Genomic DNA, 20,996 nt, shown 5'->3' with positions numbered 1-20,996 from the left:
ATCCATAAACAAATTACCTCTCTCCAAAACTCTTGCATTCACCTCACTAACATCCCCATCCATAAACAAATTAAACAATACAGTCTTGTAAAATTATATAAATCTATAAACTTAATCATTTTCGAAGAAAAAAAAAATCTAATCACGTAGATCTCACCATCCAACATCGTAGCGCCAGCGTTACCAACACAAGGTCGGCTGGTCTGCCCAGGGCCAGCAGCCAGGGGGGAAGTCTGTTCATGCCAGGTTTTAGGAGGTGGTAACACCGGCCCTGTGCCCCTCCCACCCCCACCCATCCCGTTATGAACGACGAGGGCACATTGTAGCTGTTATTGTAGAGGAACATCTCACACGCTGTAGGGGAGAGAGAGAGAGAGACTTTAAACTTTAACCTCCCTTTCCCTCACGCCCTTCCCATTGTCTTTATGAGCAAAGTTTATATACAGATGCGGAGAAAAGTTCCACTTGGGAATTCCCAGATATCAGTCAGCATCTCTCTCTCTCTCTCTCTCTCTCTCTCTCTCTCTCTCTCTCTCTCTCTCTCTCTCTCTCTCTCTCTTAGTTGCTATGACCCTCAAGGACACCGTCGAAGCCAAGAGGGCGCCGGGGCGCGCGCTTCCCCGATGGGATTGGAGACTTCCTGACGGAAGAAAATGGGGCGCGGGTCACATTAGATCCCAACGTTGGTCGTGGATGAGGGACGGGTTTTTCCAAGTATATCAACAAAACAAGACGTAAACACAAACTAGAAATACTTAGAACACAAATTGCGAGACTAAGTAACACACGAGGTAAGGAAAAGTGCAAACAAGCCGAGGAATGAAGTAGAAAAGAGCAAACAAGACGAGGAATTACGTAGACACGAGCAAACAACACGAGGAATGACGTAAACAAGGGCAAAACAAGACTAGAAATGACGTAGCTCAGTGCAAACCAGACCAGGAATGACGTAGCCAAGTGCAAACATGACGAAAATAACGTACACCAATGCAAACAAGACAAGGAATGACGTAGACAAGTGCAAACCATTACACAACCAATGATACAAAACAACATGGCAACACAAGGAACACCAAACAGCACCAAACCAACACAAACACACGAGCAAACACAAGAGCAGACAATCTCCTCGAAAATGTATCTACACGAGAGATAAACAAGAACTTCTGGATTACATGTGCAGATAACAGAATCTAATTTCTAGACCAGAAATAGAAGCCAATGAACAGACGTGAAACAGTCTTAATCATTTCTAGATCTGAGATTCTAGTAATTTCTAGACGTGAACCAGAATCTAGACAAGTTCTTAGAATAGAAAGAAACGTAATCAAAGACCAGCTTGCTTCCCCTGGCAGAAAAAACAGGTGGGGTTATGCCAGCTGGTAATATGTCAGGAACAGCTGGTATTATGACAGAAACAGCTGGTCGTATGTAAACGATACCATTTGGTTTCGTCTCCCAAAGCCTTCCACAAAATATATATATATATATATATATATATATATATATATATATATATATATATATATATATATATTCCTAAAAGTCCACGGGGAAAATGAAACACCTATGTTCCCAAGTGCACTTTTGTGCAATGATCACATCATCAGGGGAGACACGAGAGAAATATAACAGTCAGTAGATATACAATGAGCTTATCATAAACTTATTATGTGGACAAGAAGGGGAATTGTTTACAAATTCTATATACAATAATGATATATATATATATATATATATATATATATATATATATATATATATATATATATATATATATATATATATATATAAAACCTTCTTAGATCATAAGTTAGGAAACCTTTTTGACAAAGAGTTGGGGAGCTGGGTGCTATCGTCATGAAAAGGGGAGAGGGGAGAAAGTTTAGACATTACTGTCGGCCATAAAGTATGAGGGGAGATGGGTAGAGGGGAGAGGGGGTGGTGTGAAGTATGAGGGGCCAAAGTACGGAGTCTCAGGTCACCTAATGAGGAATGAAGATTGGCTGCTAGGGGGTGTGAGTGTGAGCGGGAAATATGAGGGAGTGTGTGGAGTTAAGTGTGGTAAAACGTTGTATGAGGAGTGTGAGGGGTGGGTAAGTATGAGGCCCAAGGGGACATGCATGACAGAGAAGTGTGACAGATGGAAGTATGACTGAACAGTGTGTACACAAGCTCTAGGGTAAGTGCGAAGCCAAGTATGAGGGAGAGGTAATGAGTGTGAGGACAAATACAGAAAATGGGGTGTAGTGTGAGCTGTGGGAGTTACGCATCACACATGGGTGGGGTGACAACGTATAATATGGGGAGAAACAGAAGCCATGGGGTGTAGTAAAATGACAAGGGTGAAAAAATCTACAAACACCGGGGAGAATTTATAACTTTGGGGTAAGACCAAAGTATACTTTAAAAATTAGTTAGTGAAAACACGGTCGGGTATATTTCAAATGAAAAATCATTAAAAAAAAAAAATACATTCATACGTTCCTGACATCATTGCAAAAATTACAGAACGTAAATTTGAGGAGAAAGGTTCGTAAAATTTGCATGTTTTACAATCCGTTCATCAAATCTAAAAATTGTCACCAAAAATTCGCCAAATTATCAAGGCCGTCTTGTTATATCACGGGGCGAAATTACGCAATTTGGAACAAGGGACAAAAATAAATTTAGCAAGAGGGAAAAAATAATTTACATGACATTGTTTAAATGGAAGAAGAGAATCGATTGAGGACAATAATTGAATATATCTTAGATCAATGTTTGGTGATGTGTCAATAATACGACATGATGCCGGGAACTGTGAACGCACACGATGTAGACCCAGTGGTTTATTTCAGTGGGTGTTCTGTTGGTGATTTCAGGGGAAGTAGTTTCAGTGGATTTTACATTACTTCAGTGGTTGTTGAGAATGGTGAGGGCAACGGATATTCCGTTATTTCAGTGGGTGTTCCAGTGGTGTGTTCCATCACTTCAGTGGCTGTTCCAGTGGTGATTCTAGTAAATGTTCCATCACTTCAGTGGCTGTTCCAGTGGTGATTCTAGTAAATGTTCCATCACTTCAGTGGCTGTTCTAGTGGTGATTCTAGTAAATGTTCCATCACTTCAGTGGCTGTTCCAGTGGTGATTCTAGTAAATGTTCCATCACTTCAGTGGCTGTTCCAGTGGTGGATATACTGGATGTTCCATTAACTCAGTGGTTGTTCCGATGGTTCTTTCATCGCCTTTGCGCCAGTGGCGTTTCCCCATCTTGCGTCCACAGTGGTTGCTCCACTCTCTCCGCACACCAGTGGTCCTTCTTCCACGCAATCTGTGCTCTTTAAAACGTTAGTGGGGGGCTGGGGGGAGGGGGCTGGGGGGGGCTGGAGAAGACTTCAGCCCGGGGGGGGCGGGGGGCCCCCCCTTGTACCTGGCTTATAATTAAATGCATTCCTTCCCGCCTCCTCCACAGTGGTAACTTCCATCCAACCCCCCCCCCCAAAGACCCAACCCCAGAGGGCGACTCTGTGAAGACAAGGGAATTCATCCCAAGTAACACTTCTTCCACAGACACGTTCTGTTGTCCGTTCTCTGACTCTCTCTCTCTCTCTCTCTCTCTCTCTCTCTCTCTCTCTCTCTCTCTCTCTCTCTCTCATACACAGACGGCACACGCGTGTCCCCCCCAGCAGACGCTTACACAGCTGCCTGCCCTGTCGAACTCAGTGTGTGTGTGTATGTGTGTGTGTGTGTGTGTGTGTGTGTGTGTGTGTGTGTGTGTGTGTGTGTGTGTGTGTCTGTATGCCCAGCCACGTCTTGATCTCGCCTGTTGGAAGGTCTGGATCGGAGGGCGTGCACGTGGAGGGAATTTTGAGGTGATAAGCGCGCTCGAGAGAGAGAGAGAGAGAGAGAGAGAGAGAGAGAGAGAGAGAGAGAGAGAGAGAGAGAGAGAGAGAGAGAGAGAGAGAGAGTCTGAGAGAGAGAGAGAGAGAGAGAGAGAGAGAGAGAGAGAGAGAGAGAGAGAGAGAGAGAGAGAGAGAGAGACTCTGGCGATGAAATACATCAAAATAATAATAATAATAATAATAATAATAATAATAATAATAATAATAATAATAATAATAATAATAATAATAATAATAATAATAATAATAATAATAATAATAGTAATAGCAATAGTAATAATAATAATAATAATAATAATAATAATAATAATAATAATAATAATAGTAATAATAGTAATATAATAATAGTAATAATAGCAATAGTAATAGTAATAATAATAATAATAATAATAATAATAATAATAATAATAATAATAATAGTAATAATAATAAAAACTATTCCATTCCATATATTCACAGGTAATTTTATTGATGTTTTTGACCACCTCATTCACAGCTCCTTGTCTTCCTCATGACCCAGCAAGGATGGCTGGAGGGGGACGTAATGGGCTGGATAGAGAACGTGATCCCATCTGTCCACCTCACTCCTATCCACGGTCGTAAAGTCGTGTTTATACAACGACTTCGTGGTCCTGTTCTGTTCGTCGTCCGCGAACCAATGACGCTCTTGCTACGACCCTCGAACACAACGGTGCGATCCTCGAGGACGACCACTGAATACGACCCTCCGACGATACGACCCTCGAACACGACGGTGCGACCCTTGAGCACGAGGGTACGACCCTTCAGCACGAGGGTACGACCCTCGAACACGACGGTTCGACCCTTGATCACGACGGTACGACCCTCGATCACGACGGTACGACCCTTGATCACGACGGTACGGCCCGTGACCATGACTGTGCGACCCTTGATCACGACGGTACGACCCTCGATCACGACGGTACGACCCTTGATCATGACGGTACGACCCTCGAACACGACGGTACGGTCCTAGAGCACGACGGCGCGGTCCTAGAGCACGCCAGGGCGACGCCTGCGTCTGACAGCAAGGAATCTTGCTGAACATTTTGATGAGGGTCAAGTTGCGTCCCTCACACAACTGGGATGGCTCCTCCTCCACCTCTCTATATCACCAGAGTGGGATCAAAAACCTCTCGTCTCTTAAATCCTCCTCCCGCCACCACCTCTCTTCACTCATCCCTTCCTGTACCTCTCTCTCTCTCTCTCTCTCTCTCTCTCTCTCTCTCTCTCTCTCTCTCTCTCTCTCTCTCTCCAGGCATCATATCAGTCACTGTACTCGTGGAGCGTCTTCTGCAATGTGTCCCCCAACCCCAAAGGTTTGGACCTATGGTACGCGTTTGCCTGCTGCTTCCCATAGTTTTTTTTTTTTTCTCCGCAGGCCATCCACACGAGAATGGACCGTTAATATACCTCCTTCCCTCAGGCAAGTAAGACAAGAAAGCTGTGGGAAAACTCTTCCTGCGTTCATCTTTCCTTCTTCATAACCTTCACTCCTTTAAGAATCAGGTCTACCACAAAACCTGGCCTGTCCTGTCCTCATCAATTTCTTTATTTTTCTTTTAGTTTTAAGCCTTACCAGAGATGGCTTTCACTGGAGCATGATTTGCCTATGCCATGTCGGTTATTATGTACGCATATACTGGAAAGGATCACAATTTTGCGCGTGATCATGATATTCCTATGAGTCCACGGGGAAAATGAAACACTATAAGTTGACTAGTGCACTTTCGTGTAATAATCACATCATCAGAGGAGACACAAGAGAGAAATATAACAGTCAGTTGATATACAACGAAGAGACGAGGCTAGGACGCCATTTGGTAAACAAGTGATTGTCCAAGACAGACAACGATCGTATATATATATATATATATATATATATATATATATATATATATATATTCCAGTAGCACTAATTGGCTTTCCGTGCGACACTCGTGTCTCTAAAGATAGACACACAAAGATAAGCATACAGACAGAGAGACAGACAGAGAGACAGACATCTCTCATCATCCGCCCTTCGCTCTGTATCTCACTATCTGTCTCCCGGCTTGCTGGAAATCCTCCCTTCTCACCTTCACCTCCTGTAGGCCACTCTATCCACAGCTTCCCCCTTCCCGTCTTTCACATATCTTCGTCCCCTTCCCACTGCGTTAACGACCCTTTCCTCCCTCCTACTACTGCCCGTTGTTTTACACATTCCGCCCCATTTACTCGCCTTCCAGCTGTAAATCCCTCCTCCCCTTAACTACCTCCCCATCCCTGTTTGCGCAAATTCCCCACTTATCTCCTTCCCTCATCCCTCAACACCAGCTCTGAATCCAAGGTTAATAAAATGAGTCGTTGGGGGAGTGCGGGGGGGGCGGGGGGTGGATAGAGGGAGGAGGAGAGAGAGAGAGAGAGAGAGAGAGAGAGAGAGAGAGAGAGAGAGAGAGAGAGAGAGAGAGAGAGAGAGAGAGAGAGGAAAGGGGAAGACACAAGAGGGTGCGACAGAATACACGGGGATCCCGGCCTAGCGTAGGACCCCCTCCACTCGAAGGGGAGCTGGGCCGGGCGGAAGAAAACGGAGAGGCCAGTCATCCATCAGGTAAGGTATTGTCGCTACGGAAGGGAACCATTTTTCACGCCTTTCTTTACCAAGATTCTGATGATTTCGTCTGAGAAATATTCGTAAAGTGGGGGAGGGGGGAGGGAAGATGAGGAGGGGGGAAGCTGGGAAGGGGGAGGGGGGATGCTGGGGAGGAGAGAGGGGGACCTGGAGAGGAGGAGGGGGGAAGCTGGGGAGGGGGGGAGCTGAGGAGGAGGGAGGGGAGCTGGGGAGAGGGAACTTTCCCCTCCCCCAGCTGAGTGAGGGAGGGAGGCAGAGTGCCTCACAAGACGTCGACAAAAGAGTGTGTGTGTGTCTGTGTATGTGTGTGTGTGTGTGTGTGTGTGTGTGTGTGTGTATGTATGTGTCTGTGTGTGTGTGTGTGTGTGTGTGTGTGTGTGTGTGAGGCCTAAAGAGAGTTCGAGTGGCGCAAGTGAGGAAAACTAAAATCTAAATAAAAATCTAAACATTTTCACTCCACAAAAATTCTTACTGACGGAAATTTAAGAAAAAAAAAAAAGAAAAATGAATAAAAGCGAAGAAACAAAATTAAAATTCACTCTGAAAATAAGATCAACTACAGATAAATATAGAGGAATAACGGCATTTAAACTGAAGAGCAAATTCATAATGAATTATCAGTCTTCCGGGGAACTAATTAGACTTCTTTAACAACCAAAGAAAATGGGGGAACTGAACTACACTTGTACAAAAAAGAACATGGGAAGCATAAAAATGTTTTGCGTAAACAAGACGGAGAAAACATTCAATAAATAAGACAAAATAAGAAAAAAATCTTTCGTAAACAAACTGGTGTTAGAGTTGGGCAAACAAACGAGACCAGGGGGAAAAAAAAGGTATTACGAAGCAAGATATGCAAACAGGATGGCAGAAAAGGAACTGTGTAAACAACAATGATGGCAAACAATGCCTACGCAAAGGGAAATGAAAATATTATGTAAACCACGTGTAGAAACTTGTTGTAAACAATTTCATCATCCGTTATGTCCAAGATCTAAATACTGACCATATTTGTAAACCATACACAGAAAAATGATGTAAACAATTTATACATCCGTAAGACCTAAGGTATAAACACGGGCTTTATCTGTGAACAACAGAAAGACAGATAATGTAAACAACTAACTTCTGTAATTTCCGAGGCGTAAACACCCGGTGCAAACAAATGACGTCTATGGGCACGCAAGAAATAACCGGAAGAAAAAGAAATGTAAAAAAAAAAAAACACGTAGACAACCGAAATGTTCAGAACCATTAATATGCAAACAATGTCCATAAAAGTCTTGAAATAACGAATGTACGGTATAGCTGCAAAGGACATTGTTTATGCTACAAGATGTATGAAAAGCAAACAATAAGTGTGCAAATCACATAAAATATATTAAGTATTTGAGATTCTTAATTACTGTAACAAACAATACAAACAAGGACAAAAAATGTGACGCAGACACGCTGCAAACAATTGAAATGGACAAAGACAAACTGGAAAAACACGACGGCAAGCAAAGGAAACGAAGGCATCAAACAATATGAAGCAAACAAAGATTTCGGGAACGTACCATCAGTAAACAATGGTAAACAAAAGAAGTTGGAGGAATTTACCACCAGTAAACAATGGCAAACAAACAGGGTTAGAGGAATGTACCATCAGCAAACAATGTGTTAAAGGGACGACCAATGAGGGAAACCCTGGCTTTGAGATAAAGAAAACGGGACACGGGGGGGGGGGCGGTGGGGGAACACAACTAGTCTTGTTTAAACGGCAGAGCGTTAATTACAGGCCCGTGTTGGGCTGTTGGGGAATATGCGCCGGATGTGTACAGTGGTCTGGGGAGAGGGGAGAGAGAGAGAGAGAGAGAGAGAGAGAGAGAGAGAGAGAGAGAGAGAGAGAGAGAGGCAGGAGGTGGGGAGAAGGGTGGAGAGAGAGAGAGAGAGGGAGGAAGGGAGTGAAAAATGGGGGAGGTATGGGTATGTGTGTGTGCGTGTGTGGGTGTGTGTGTGTGTGTTGGGGAGAGAGAGAGAGAGAGAGAGAGAGAGAGAGAGAGAGAGAGAGAGAGAGAGAGAGAGAGAGACAGGTAGATATCTAATCTGGTTCCACATGTTCACAGTCTGCTGTGTTCACCGCTGCCGTTCATCGTTCACCAGCGGGGCTGTGGGTGAACAGTGTTGTTCAGCAGGAGTGGGGTCAAGTGGAGGCGGGCGCATAACTTGAAGAAGAAGAAGAAGATGAAAGAGAAGAAGAAGAAGAAGAAGAAGAAGAAGAAGAAGAAGAAGAAGAAGAAGAAGAAGAAGAAGAAGTGGGGGAAGGAAGTTATGGGGAAGAAGAGAGAGTGTGGAGAAGAAGAGGAAGAAAAAGATGAGGAGGGAGGGAGGAAGAGGAAGAAGAGGAGGGAGGGAGGGAAGAAGAAGAAGAAGAGGAGGGAGGGAGGAAGAGGAAGAAGACGAAGGACCTCTGCGTCATGGGAGGCATCACATCTTCGTAACCCAAGATGGAAACTCAAGCAACAGTGGTGCTGACCACACCTCACCACATGGCAGATATACACCTCTCTCTCTCTCTCTCTCTCTCTCTCTCTCTCTCTCTCTCTCTCTCTCTCTCTCTCTCTCTCTCTCTCCGTCATCGCCCTCTGTGGTCGTCCACCTTAACTACTACATGACCGCCATCTACGGGGGAACATGTGCTCCTGTGTGTACTGCCATCCATGACCGTGATCTGTGTGTGTGTGTGTGTGTGTGTGTGTGTGTGTGTGTGTGTGTGTGTGTGTGTGTCTTCTATGGGGAAGCAAAGGAACTACAATAAATAAAGCATTTTTGTGAAAAATGAGAGAAATATAATGAAAGAATTAAGACATAGTTAAATCTTATCTCATATGCCTTGATATATATATATATATATATATGGAACCATGGAAGCGGAAGTGGATCATAGGGTGGGGGAGGGGGCGAAAATTTTGGGAGCCTTGAAAAATGTGTGGAAGTCGAGAACATTATCTCGGAAAGCAAAAATGGGTATGTTTGAGGGAATAGTGGTTCCAACAATGTTGTATGGTTGCGAGGCGTGGGCTATGGATAGAGATGTGCGCAGGAGGATGGATGTGCTGGAAATGAGATGTTTGAGGACAATGTGTGGTGTGAGGTGGTTTGATCGAGTAAGTAACGTAAGGGTAAGAGAGATGTGTGGAAATAAAAAGAGCGTGGTTGAGAGAGCAGAAGAGGGTGTTTTGAAATGGTTTGGGCACATGGAGAGAATGAGTGAGGAGAGATTGACCAAGAGGATATATGTGTCGGAGGTGGAGGGAACGAGGAGAAGAGGGAGACCAAATTGGAGGTGGAAAGATGGAGTGAAAAAGATTTTGTGTGATCGGGGCCTGAACATGCAGGAGGGTGAAAGGAGGGCAAGAAATAGAGTGAATTGGAGTCATGTGGTATACAGGGGTTGACGTGCTGTCAGTGGATTGAAGCAAGGCATGTGAAGCGTCTGGGGTAAACCATGGAAAGCTGTGTAGGTATGTATATTTGCGTGTGTGGACGTGTGTATGTACATGTGTATGGGGGGGGGGGGGTTGGGCCATTTCTTTCGTCTGTTTCCTTGCGCTACCTCGCAAACGCGGGAGACAGCGACAAAGTATAAAAAAAAAAAAAAAAAAATATATATATATATATATATATATATATATATATATATATATATATATATATATATATATATATATTTCATTTATTCATATTTTGCTTTGTCGCTGTCTCCCGCGTTTGCGAGGTAGCCCAACCCATCCCCATACGCATGTATATACATACACGTCCACACACGCAAATATACATACCCATACATCTCAATGTACACATATATATACACACACAGACATATACATATATACACATGCACACAATTTACACTGTCTGCCTTTATTCATTCCCATCGCCACCTCGCCACACATGGAATAACATCCCCCTCCCCCTCATGTGTGCGAGGTAGCGCCAGGAAAAGACAACAAAGGCCCCATTCGTTCACACTCAGTCTCTAGCCGTCATGCAATAATGCCCGAAACCACAGCTCCTTTTCCACATCCAGGCCCCACACAACTTTCCATGGTTTACCCCAGACGCATCACATGCCCTGATTCAATCCACTGACAGCACGTCGACCCCGGTATACCACATCGATCCAATTCACTCTATTCCTTGACCGCCTTTCACCCTCCTGCATGTTCAGGCCCCGATCACTCAAAATCTTTTTCACTCCATCTTTCCACCTCCAATTTGGTCTCCCACTTCTCCTCGTTCCCTCCACCTCCGACACATATACCCTCTTGGTCAATCTTTCCTCACTCATTCTCTCCATGTGCCCAAACCATTTCAAAACACCCTCTTCTGCTCTCTCAACCACGCTCTTTTTATTTCCACACATCTCTCTTACCTTTACATTACTTACTCGATCAAACCACCTCACACCACATATTATCCTCAAACATCTCATTTCCAGCACATCCACCCTCCTGCGCACTACTCTATCCATAGCCCACGCCTCGCAACCATACAACATTGTTGGAACCACTATTCCTTCAAATATACCCATTTTTGCTTTCCGAGATAATGTTCTCGACTTCCACACATTCTTCAAGGCTCCCAGGATTTTCGCCCCCTCCCCCAGCCTATGATTCACTTCCGCTTCCATGGTTCCATCCGCTGCCAGATCCACTCCAGATATCTAAAACACTTTACTTCCTCCAGTTTTTCTCCAATCAAACTTACCTCCCAATTGACTTGACCCTCAACCCAACTGTACCTAATAACCTTGCTCTTATTCACATTTACTTTCAGCTTTCTTCTTTCACACACTTTACCAAACTCAGTCACCAGCTTCTGCAGTTTCCCACATGAATCAGCCACCAGCGCTGTATCATCAGCGAACAACAACTGACTCACTTCCCAAGCTCTCTCATCCCCAACAGACTTCATACTTGCCCCTCTTTCCAAAACTCTTGCATTCACCACCCTAACAACTCCATCCATAAACAAATTAAACAACTATGGAGACATCACACACCCCTGCCGCAAACCTACATTCACTGAGAACCAATCACTTTCCTCTCTTCCTTTTCACTGTTTCTAACAACTTGCCTCCCACACCATATATCCTTAATACCTTCCACAGAGCATCTCTATCAACTCTATCATATATATATATATATATATATATATATATATATATATATATATATATATATATATATATATATATACACACACGAGGTTTGTATGTTCGATATATATATATATATATATATATATATATATATATATATATATATATATATATATATATTTTTTTTTTTTTTTTTTTCTCCAAAAGAGGGAACAGAGAAGGGGCCCAGGTGAGGATATTCCCTCAATGGCCCAGTCCTCTGTTCTCAACGCTACCTCGCTAATGCGGGAAATGGCGAATAGTATGAAAGAAAAGAAATATATATATATTTATATATATATATATTTATATATATATATATATATATATATATATATATATATATATATATATATATATATATATATATATATATTATTCCAGAATATAAGGAAAGTGGGAATAAATTTACATAATGATTACACACCAATTTGTCATTAATGAGAAGCTTTTTGCATGTCAATTAGCGAAACAATTAATCATTAAAACGTCAAAAAAAAGGTCAATTTGTCAAAAAAAAAAAATAAACAGGTGAGACAGTTGCCACGTGTTAATTTTTTTTTTCCTGAAATGGACGAGTGAAAAAAAAATATATATTTATATATCCTCCAATTTCCTGCAAGGGGAAATTAGTTCTTGATGTGTGTGAGAGAGTGAGAGAGAGAGAGAGAGAGAGAGAGAGGGTTTTGTCGAGTGGTGAATGACTTTGCTCTCTCTCTCTCTCTCTCTCTCTCTCTCTCTCTCTCTCTCTCTCTCTCTCTCTCTCTCTCTCTCTCTCATGTAGGAGGAGGAGGAGGAGTAAGAGAGGTATATGAAAAAGAGGGAAAAAACTTATGAGTGAGGAGAGGAGAGAGTGATTGGAGGGGAGAGAGACGAAGAGATGAGAGAGAGAAGAGAGAGGGTCCGGGGTTGTGGGCATGTTGTGTCTAGGGCCCCTATAGCCTGTCACCTGTCAATTAAGCCATCACTAATTAAGCCCGCCCCCTCATTAGCGACCTCACCCCCCCCCAGGTTAATGACCGTCGGTCTTAACGTAATGACCTTAGCCAGATTTAATTATCTCTCTCCCAATGCCTGCTTAGGCACTGTCCCCCCCTCTCTCTCTCTCTCTCTCTCTCTCTCTCTCTCTCTCTCTCTCTCTCTCTCTCTCTCTCCCTCTGAGTGAGAGGGGGAAAAGAGAGAGAGAGGAGAGTGGCCTATTTTTAAAAACAATACAGGTGAAACCCAAAAAAAAAAAAAAAAAAAAAATGACTTTGAGACGAAATGGTCAAAGGTGATGACCTGTTTTCTTTAATCTATGGAATACAAAAAAAAGAAAATGGTCCTCTTAAATTTTGTGGAGGAGGTGGGGGGAAGGGAGGCTTAACTCCCCCTCATATCTGAAGTGGACCCGCCCACCAAACCTCTTACATGTATCAGAAGTGGAACAAGTTCTCTTAATAGGGAAGGTTACCTCCTCCTCCTCCTCCTCCTTCTTCCTCCTCCTCCTCCTTCTTCTTCTTTTATCTCCTCCCTTCCCCTCTCTTCCCCTTTCTTTTTCTTTTTCCTCTTCTTCCTCCTTCCCTTTCCTCCCTCCTCCTCCTTCTATTTTTTCTTCTTTTTCTTTCTCCTCTTTTTTTTTCTCCTCCTCCTTTCTTCCATCTTCTTCTTTTTTCTTTTCTTCTTTTTCTTCTTCTTCTTTTCTCTCTCTCCTCCCCCTCATCTTTAAATCATCATCATCCCTTTCTTATTTTTTCCCCTTCTCCCCCTCTCCTTTCTTCCTCCTTCTCCTCTTTTTCTTCTTCTTCTTCTTCTTCCCTTTTTCCCCTCATCCTCCTCCTCATTATCCCCTCACCCTCATATCACCTCTTCTTATTCTCTCCTTTCTCTCCCCCTCCTTTCTTCTTCCTCCTTCTCCTTTTTTCTTTTTCCTTTCCCCTCTCCTCCTCCTCCTCATTATCATATCATCATCTTCATCTCATCTTTTTCCTTTCTCCCCCTCCTTTTTTCTTCCTTCCCCTCCTCTTTTATTTTCTTCTTCTTCTTCCTCTTCTTCCTCCTCTTCCTCCTCCTCTTCTTCTTCTTCCTCTTCCTCTTCCTCCTCCTCTTCTTCCTCCTTTCTCCTCCTCCTCCTTTTCTTCCTCTTCCTCCTCCTCCTCCTCTTATCTTCAGGCTAGGGCTAACTAGCGTCATGAGGAAGGAGGTCATTTACAACACGACCACACACACACACACACAACAGGATGTGAGTCTTGCTCTCATGGTCCCCAGATGTCCTCCTGCGGAGGCTTTCACGACTCATTCTTTATCCCTCGCCGCTGGTCTCCGGCCTATTATCCCCCATCCACCCCTTCTCCCTGGAGAAAGACTGACCCGTGACCTGCATCTGACCTCTTCCACCATCTTCTATGACCCCCTCCCTCCATCATCCCTTCCCCCCCAACCCTTTCTTTCTCTACCCCCCTCCCTAAATTCGGTGGGGGGAAGGGGGGGAGGGGGGTATTAAAGTCTTTCACAGGGGGGAGGAGGAGGAGGAGGAGGAGGGGGAGAAGAGGGAGGAGGGGGGGGAAAGTGGGTTCGTTGTGTATTACCCTCCCTTTTTAATGGAGCAAAAGTAACCAACTCTAACCCCCTTTTTTTTTTGACCCCCCAGCTCCCTTAAAGACACATCCCCCCCCCATTAACCCAGTCACAAGGCCCCCCTTTTTTTTTTTTCCCTCTTTCCCCCTCTTTCTAAATACTCCCCCCCTCCCCTCCACTCCCCTCCCCACTTACCTCCAAAAAAATAAGATCCCCCTCCTCCTCCACGCCTTCCTTCCTTCAAGAGGCCTACCACAAAGAGAAGACCCGTAACAGGGTCAAAGTGGAGAGGAGAGAGAGAGAATGAGAGAGAGAGATGAGAGGAGAGAGAAGAAGGAGAGAGAGAGAGAGAGAGTTGGGGTCGGTGAATCTCGTATTGACAAACACGACGGTACGACCCTTGAGCACGACGGTACGACCCTGAGCACGACGGTACGACCCTTTTACAAAGACGGTACGAAACCCCCTTTTTCACGGACGGTACGAAACCCTTGAGCACGACGGTAGCGACCCTTGAGCACAACGGTACGAAACCCCTTTAGCACGACGGTGTATATTTCGACCCTTTAGCAAAAGACGGTACACCCTTGAGCCCCAAAAAAAGGTACGACCCTTTAGCACCCACGGGGAAAAACCTTTGAGCAAAAAGAAAAGGTAAAAACAAACACGATCCTTGAGCACGACAGTGTATATATACCCCACCCTTGGAGCAGACGGACGACCCCCCTTGGGGCACAAACGGTTTTAATTTCATGACCCTGGAACAAAAACGGTATATACACGACCCTTGAGCACGACATGTATATACAACCTTGAGCACGACGGTATAAATATATATATATATATAATATATAATAATATATATATATATTATTTTATATAAAATATTAATATTATATATAGATAATTTGAACATAGACCAGTCGAGTGGGGTCGGGGCCAAACCTTCCTCGTCGAAACAAATGACAATCAGGTGTCCCAAAACAAAGGGTGGGGGGCTGGCGGGGTGTTGAGGGTGTAGGGAGCGCCCGGGGGTTCGAATCCCACTTACCCCGATGACCTCTCTCTCCTCACCGTGCCTCAAGATGCCCCCGGGGTCACTCCTTATTAAACCCCTGATGCTGTGCGTGAGAGCGGGGGAGAGGGGGAGCTCTCTCTCTCATCTTCCCCCTCTCATCCTCTCTCTCTCTCTCTCTCCCCTCTCTCCCCCCGCAGGCGGGGTCATATCCCACCCCCTTTAACTTCCCTTAGGTGTGTGTGTGTGTGTGAGAGAGAGAGAGAGAAGAGAGAGAGAGGAGAAGAGAGAGAGAGAGAGAGAGAGAGAGTGTTGAGTGTTTTTTTTGTGGGTGTGTGGAGGGGGGGGCAGTGGGGGGGGGGGGTGATCCGCCGATGTTTTAACGATGAAGACGACTTGATCCCTCTCCTCCCCAGCCGGGGTATCTGATCCTCCCCGGGCGTGACGATGGGCGGGACGATGGGCGTGAAGATGGCGTGAAGGGTGGGGGAAGATGGGCGTCTTGGAAAAAAAAAAAAGACCCTGGCGTCCACAGGGTGCGGCGCCGCCCCCGGGGCGGTGGATGGTCAGCATATTGCCGGTGTATGTGTGGTTGTAACGCTCTCTGACCCGATGGATCATTATGATGTCACCAGTCATATGACATCTATACTGACGTCTATATTGATCTAAGGGTCTATATCATCCTGACGTCATAGTGGACGTTATATGATCTAAAAACTATATCAACGTGCGTCATTACTGATTATCTATACTGACGTCTATATTGAACTAAGGGTTATTCATCCGACGTCTTTAAATGGACGTCTAATTGAAAATAAGGATTATACACCGTACGTCATTACTGATGTACTATACTGGGCGTCTATATTGATCTAAGGGTCTATATCATCCTGACGTCTATAGTGACGTCTATATTGATCTAAGGATCTATATCACCCTGACGTCATTACTGATGTATCTATACTTACGTCTATATTGATCTAAGGGTCTATATCATCCTGACGTCTATACTGACGTCTATATTGATCTAAGGATCTATATCATCCTGACGTCTATAGTGACGTCTATATTGATCTAAGGATCTATATCACCGTGACGTCATTACTGATGTATCTATACTGACGTCTATATTGATCTAAGGATCTATATCATCGTGACGTCATTACTGATGTATCTATACTGACGTCTATATTGATCTAAGGGTCTATATCATCCTGACGTCATTACTGATGTATCTATACTGACGTCTATATTGATCTAAGAATCTATATCACCGTGAAGTCATTAGTGATGTATCTATACTGACGTCTATATTGATCTAAGGATCTATATCAACGTGAAGTCATTACTGATGTATCTATACTGACGTCTATATTGATCTAAGAATCTATATCACCGTGAAGTCATTAGTGATGTATCTATACTGACGTCTATATTGATCTAAGGGTCTATATCACCGTGACGTCATTACTGATGTATCTATACTGACGTCTATATTGATCTAAGGATCTATATCATCGTGAAGTCATTACTGATGTATCTATACTGACGTCTATATTGATCTAAGGGTCTATATCATCCTGACGTCATTACTGATGTATCTATACTGACGTCTATATTGATCTAAGAATCTATATCACCGTGAAGTCATTAGTGATGTATCTATACTGACGTCTATATTGATCTAAGGATCTATATCATCGTGAAGTCATTACTGATGTATCTATACTGACGTCTATATTGATCTAAGGATCTATATCATCGTGACGTCATTACTGATGTATCTATAGTAACATCTATATATAATGCCCTGAGTTCTATTAATAGCATCACTTCCCTCATCTGTAATATTACAAACCTTGTTTACTGTTTCATTCTCTGGTTGTTTGTATATTATATTACTAAACACACACACACACACACACACACACACACACAACACACACACACACACACACACACACACACACACACACACACACACACACACACACACATACACATACACACACATACACACACACACACACCACACACACACACACACACACACACACAACACACACACACACACACATACACACACACACACACACACACACACATACACACACACACACACACACACACACACACACACACACACATACACACACACACACACACACACACACACAACACACACACACACACACATACACACACACACACACACACACACACACACACATACACATACACACACATAAAATACATAAAGTGGCGCACAGAACGCCCCCCCACCCCCCATTTTCATGAGGGTCAAAGGGCAGACCAAAAACCTGTGGTCATGTTCCCCTCGTGACCCGATGACATACACGTCAGCAAGATACTGACGTCACGGATGACGTAGTCCTCACACGTCATCATGGCTGTCAGCCAATGGCCTCCGACTTCTGCCTGTAGCACAGACACGCCCTTACAGGGCACAGTGGCTCTCTGTCCATCGCTCCCCTGGTCTGTGTCACCTCCAGCCACAGCGGGAGGGGACGGGACAAAGAAAACTGCAATCATGTAATTTGAGGTCATAATGGCGTCTAACTTTTCGTCCATGAAGACAATGACTGAGATCATTAGCTAGGATGTGGGTCCCTCGCTCTCAACACACCCCTATTCTAGTATGATCTTCTAGTATGGTCTTCTAGTATGGTCTTCTAGTATGATCTAGTATGATCTTCTAGTATGGTCTTCTAGTATGGTCTTCTAGTATGGTCGTTATGAACGTATAGGAAAGAGGACGAGAAATAATAATAATGATAATAATCATCATAATAAAAATAATAATAATAATAATAATCACAATAAAAATCATAATGATAATATAAATAATAATGCTACTACTACTACTAATAATAATAATAATAATAATAATAATGATAATAATAATAATAATAATAATAATAATAATAATGATAACAATAATAATAATGATAATAATAATAATAATAATAATAATAATAATAATAATAATGAAAATTAAAATAACACCAGAGCCAAAACACTAACAAACTTTTCACTTAAATCATTCCATTAATAAGCACAAATTCTCAAACAACTGATTCCACCATAAATTTCCATTCAAATCAAAAATTAAAACAGAAGAAATCGTGGAGTTAAAAACAAAAAAAAAAAAAAAAAGAAAGCGGGAGGAGAGAAAAACGATCCGACAGAAAACGGCCGATGGTTTCTCTATGGGCCGAGCCTTGGAGGGCTAACTAAACAGACTCATAAATAAAGCTCTAAGTGTCGCATCGGCCAAATGGGGGAGGTGCTGAGGACTTTATCATTGTGGGGGGGGAAACGAGGGGAGCCATACGCCTCCCCCCGGTCACTGATCACCCCTCCCCTACCTTACTCTCCCCTCCCCCCCAAAAAACTTAATATATAAACGACTGTAATTATTTTCCAATTATTCGCAAAATAAATGGGGAAAGGTTCCTCCCTAAATTGGTTCCAGAGTCGACCTCGCTGCCACGATAGATTCAATATTAAGAAACGAGTAAAGGAATAATGGCGAAGGTTCAGAGATTTATATGATTTATATAGTCCAATCCAGAGATGGAATTAAAGACTCGATGGGAGAAGGAAGGAGAAATATCTGGCAGGAGTTGAACTGACTTACAAATGGACCAACTTGATGTTTAAGTTGAGAAACCGAGAAATATATATATATATATATATATATATATATATATATATATATATATATATATATATATATATATATATATATATAAAGATAATGAAAATAAGTCAGATGATATGATGATAAACACGCTTAATATGAGAACTCTCTCTCTCTCTCTCTCTCTCTCTCTCTCTCTCTCTCTCTCTCTCAGGGAGAGAGGAACTACGAAAAGAGAGGGGAGGATGGGCGGAGAGGAAGTGCGGACCTGAGGGAGAGGGGAGTTGACTGAGGGTGGGAGAGGGGAGGGAGAGGAGAGAGAGAGTCCTCAGCCACTCACCAAGGATAAACACAAAGCTGAGTACGTCACGAACACGTCATACCCACGTCCTTCATGTGACGCAACCATGACGTCACGCATCAAAACACAAACTCACCCATCTCCCCTTGACACGGCTGGCTCCAACTGTCATATGACAGCCAAGTGACAAAACCTTGAAACTGACCCGAGCGTGAAAAGTATTTGAATTAAACATTCACATTTCACTGTAGATTAATGATTAACAAAGATAAGAACCCATATCTTTCAAACCCCCCCCCCCCCCAATAATGTATGGACAAGCCTTTTATCAAAAGGGAGAACTAAAAGGTTCTTGGTGTCAAAGGGTTCAACTCTTAAAATGATTTCTTTACCAACTTAAGTTTAGCCTATACAGAAAACCTACCAATGTATGCTCATATATCCATTATTACTCATCTCACTATGACAGAGTCAAATTAACATCATTTCAATCTATGTTCCTTAGGGCATTACGTATTTGCAGTCCAGAGTTTAGTGATAATGAGTTTGAGAAGATATATTCTATTGGATCTAAGATAGAGTATGCGAGATCTTCCATTGATAAATCCCTTAAGTTGAACCCAAACCTCCCATTAACACCAAGATATTTTAGTTCTCCCTTTTCATAATAATTTCACTTTACTTCCCATGTTGCTTAACTCCTTTAATGTAAATGTTGCCTTCAGCAACAACAATAGTATCAAGAATATCTTAATCAGAAACTCACCAGAAAGTTCTGTAGGATGTGTTTATAGAGTGCCATGTAGAAATTGTTATAAGTTTTATGTTGGACAGACTGTTAAGGGTTTTTCTGTTAGACTTAAGCAACATAAATATAAGAACAGGACAAGAATCAAATGCTTTGTTTAATCATGTTAAAATTATGATCATTCTACTGACTGGAGTTATGTCATTTCAGTTATCAACCCTAACTCCGTGTCATAATCACATCATCAGAGAAGACACAAGAGAGAAATGTAACAGTCAGATGATACACAACGAAGAGACGAAGCTAGGACGCCATTTGGTAAACATGTGATTGTCCAAGACTTATATTTCCCTTTTGTGTCTCCCCTGATGATGTGATTATTACACGAAAGTGCACTTGGGAACTTATCGTGTTTCATTTTCCCCGTGGATTCATAGGAATATACTTGATCATGCTCAAAATTGTGATCATTTCCAATATATATATATATATATATATATATATATATATATATATATATATATATATATATATATATATATATTAAATTCTACGTCCGTATGCTTGAATGTATGATGTTAACATTTCCAAAAGTTGTTTCACACAGAACAAAATTAATCACACTTACAACTCCCTGTTAGAGACAATAAAAAAATATATATATACACTTGATTTTACAAATATATATCAAAATCAATTCACGTCAGAGGCAATGAGAATAACAGGGAGGGAGTTGCCATATCTGTCTCTTTCTCTTTTATTTCCCCTTTAACTCACAGCCGCTCTTTTATTTTTTCCCCTCCACCTCTCTTTCTCACTCACCCTCTCCCTCTCTCTCTCTCTCTCTCTCTCTCCCTCGATCACCACCTGACACACTCGACAACAGGCAAAAAGCGGTACCATTAATTCAGCTATTGAGGCTGGGCGGCAACCATCAATACCCCCTGCCAGGAGCAGACCAGACGCGACGCTGATTGGCCGCCGCGTGTAATGACGTGACACCCGTCG

The sequence above is a fragment of the Panulirus ornatus genome, chromosome 5 (genome assembly GCF_036320965.1).
Source record: "Panulirus ornatus isolate Po-2019 chromosome 5, ASM3632096v1, whole genome shotgun sequence".
NCBI classification, from domain to species: domain Eukaryota; kingdom Metazoa; phylum Arthropoda; class Malacostraca; order Decapoda; family Palinuridae; genus Panulirus; species Panulirus ornatus.
The sequence above is the reverse complement of the archived record's forward strand: the minus strand, read 5'-3'. Positions refer to the sequence as shown.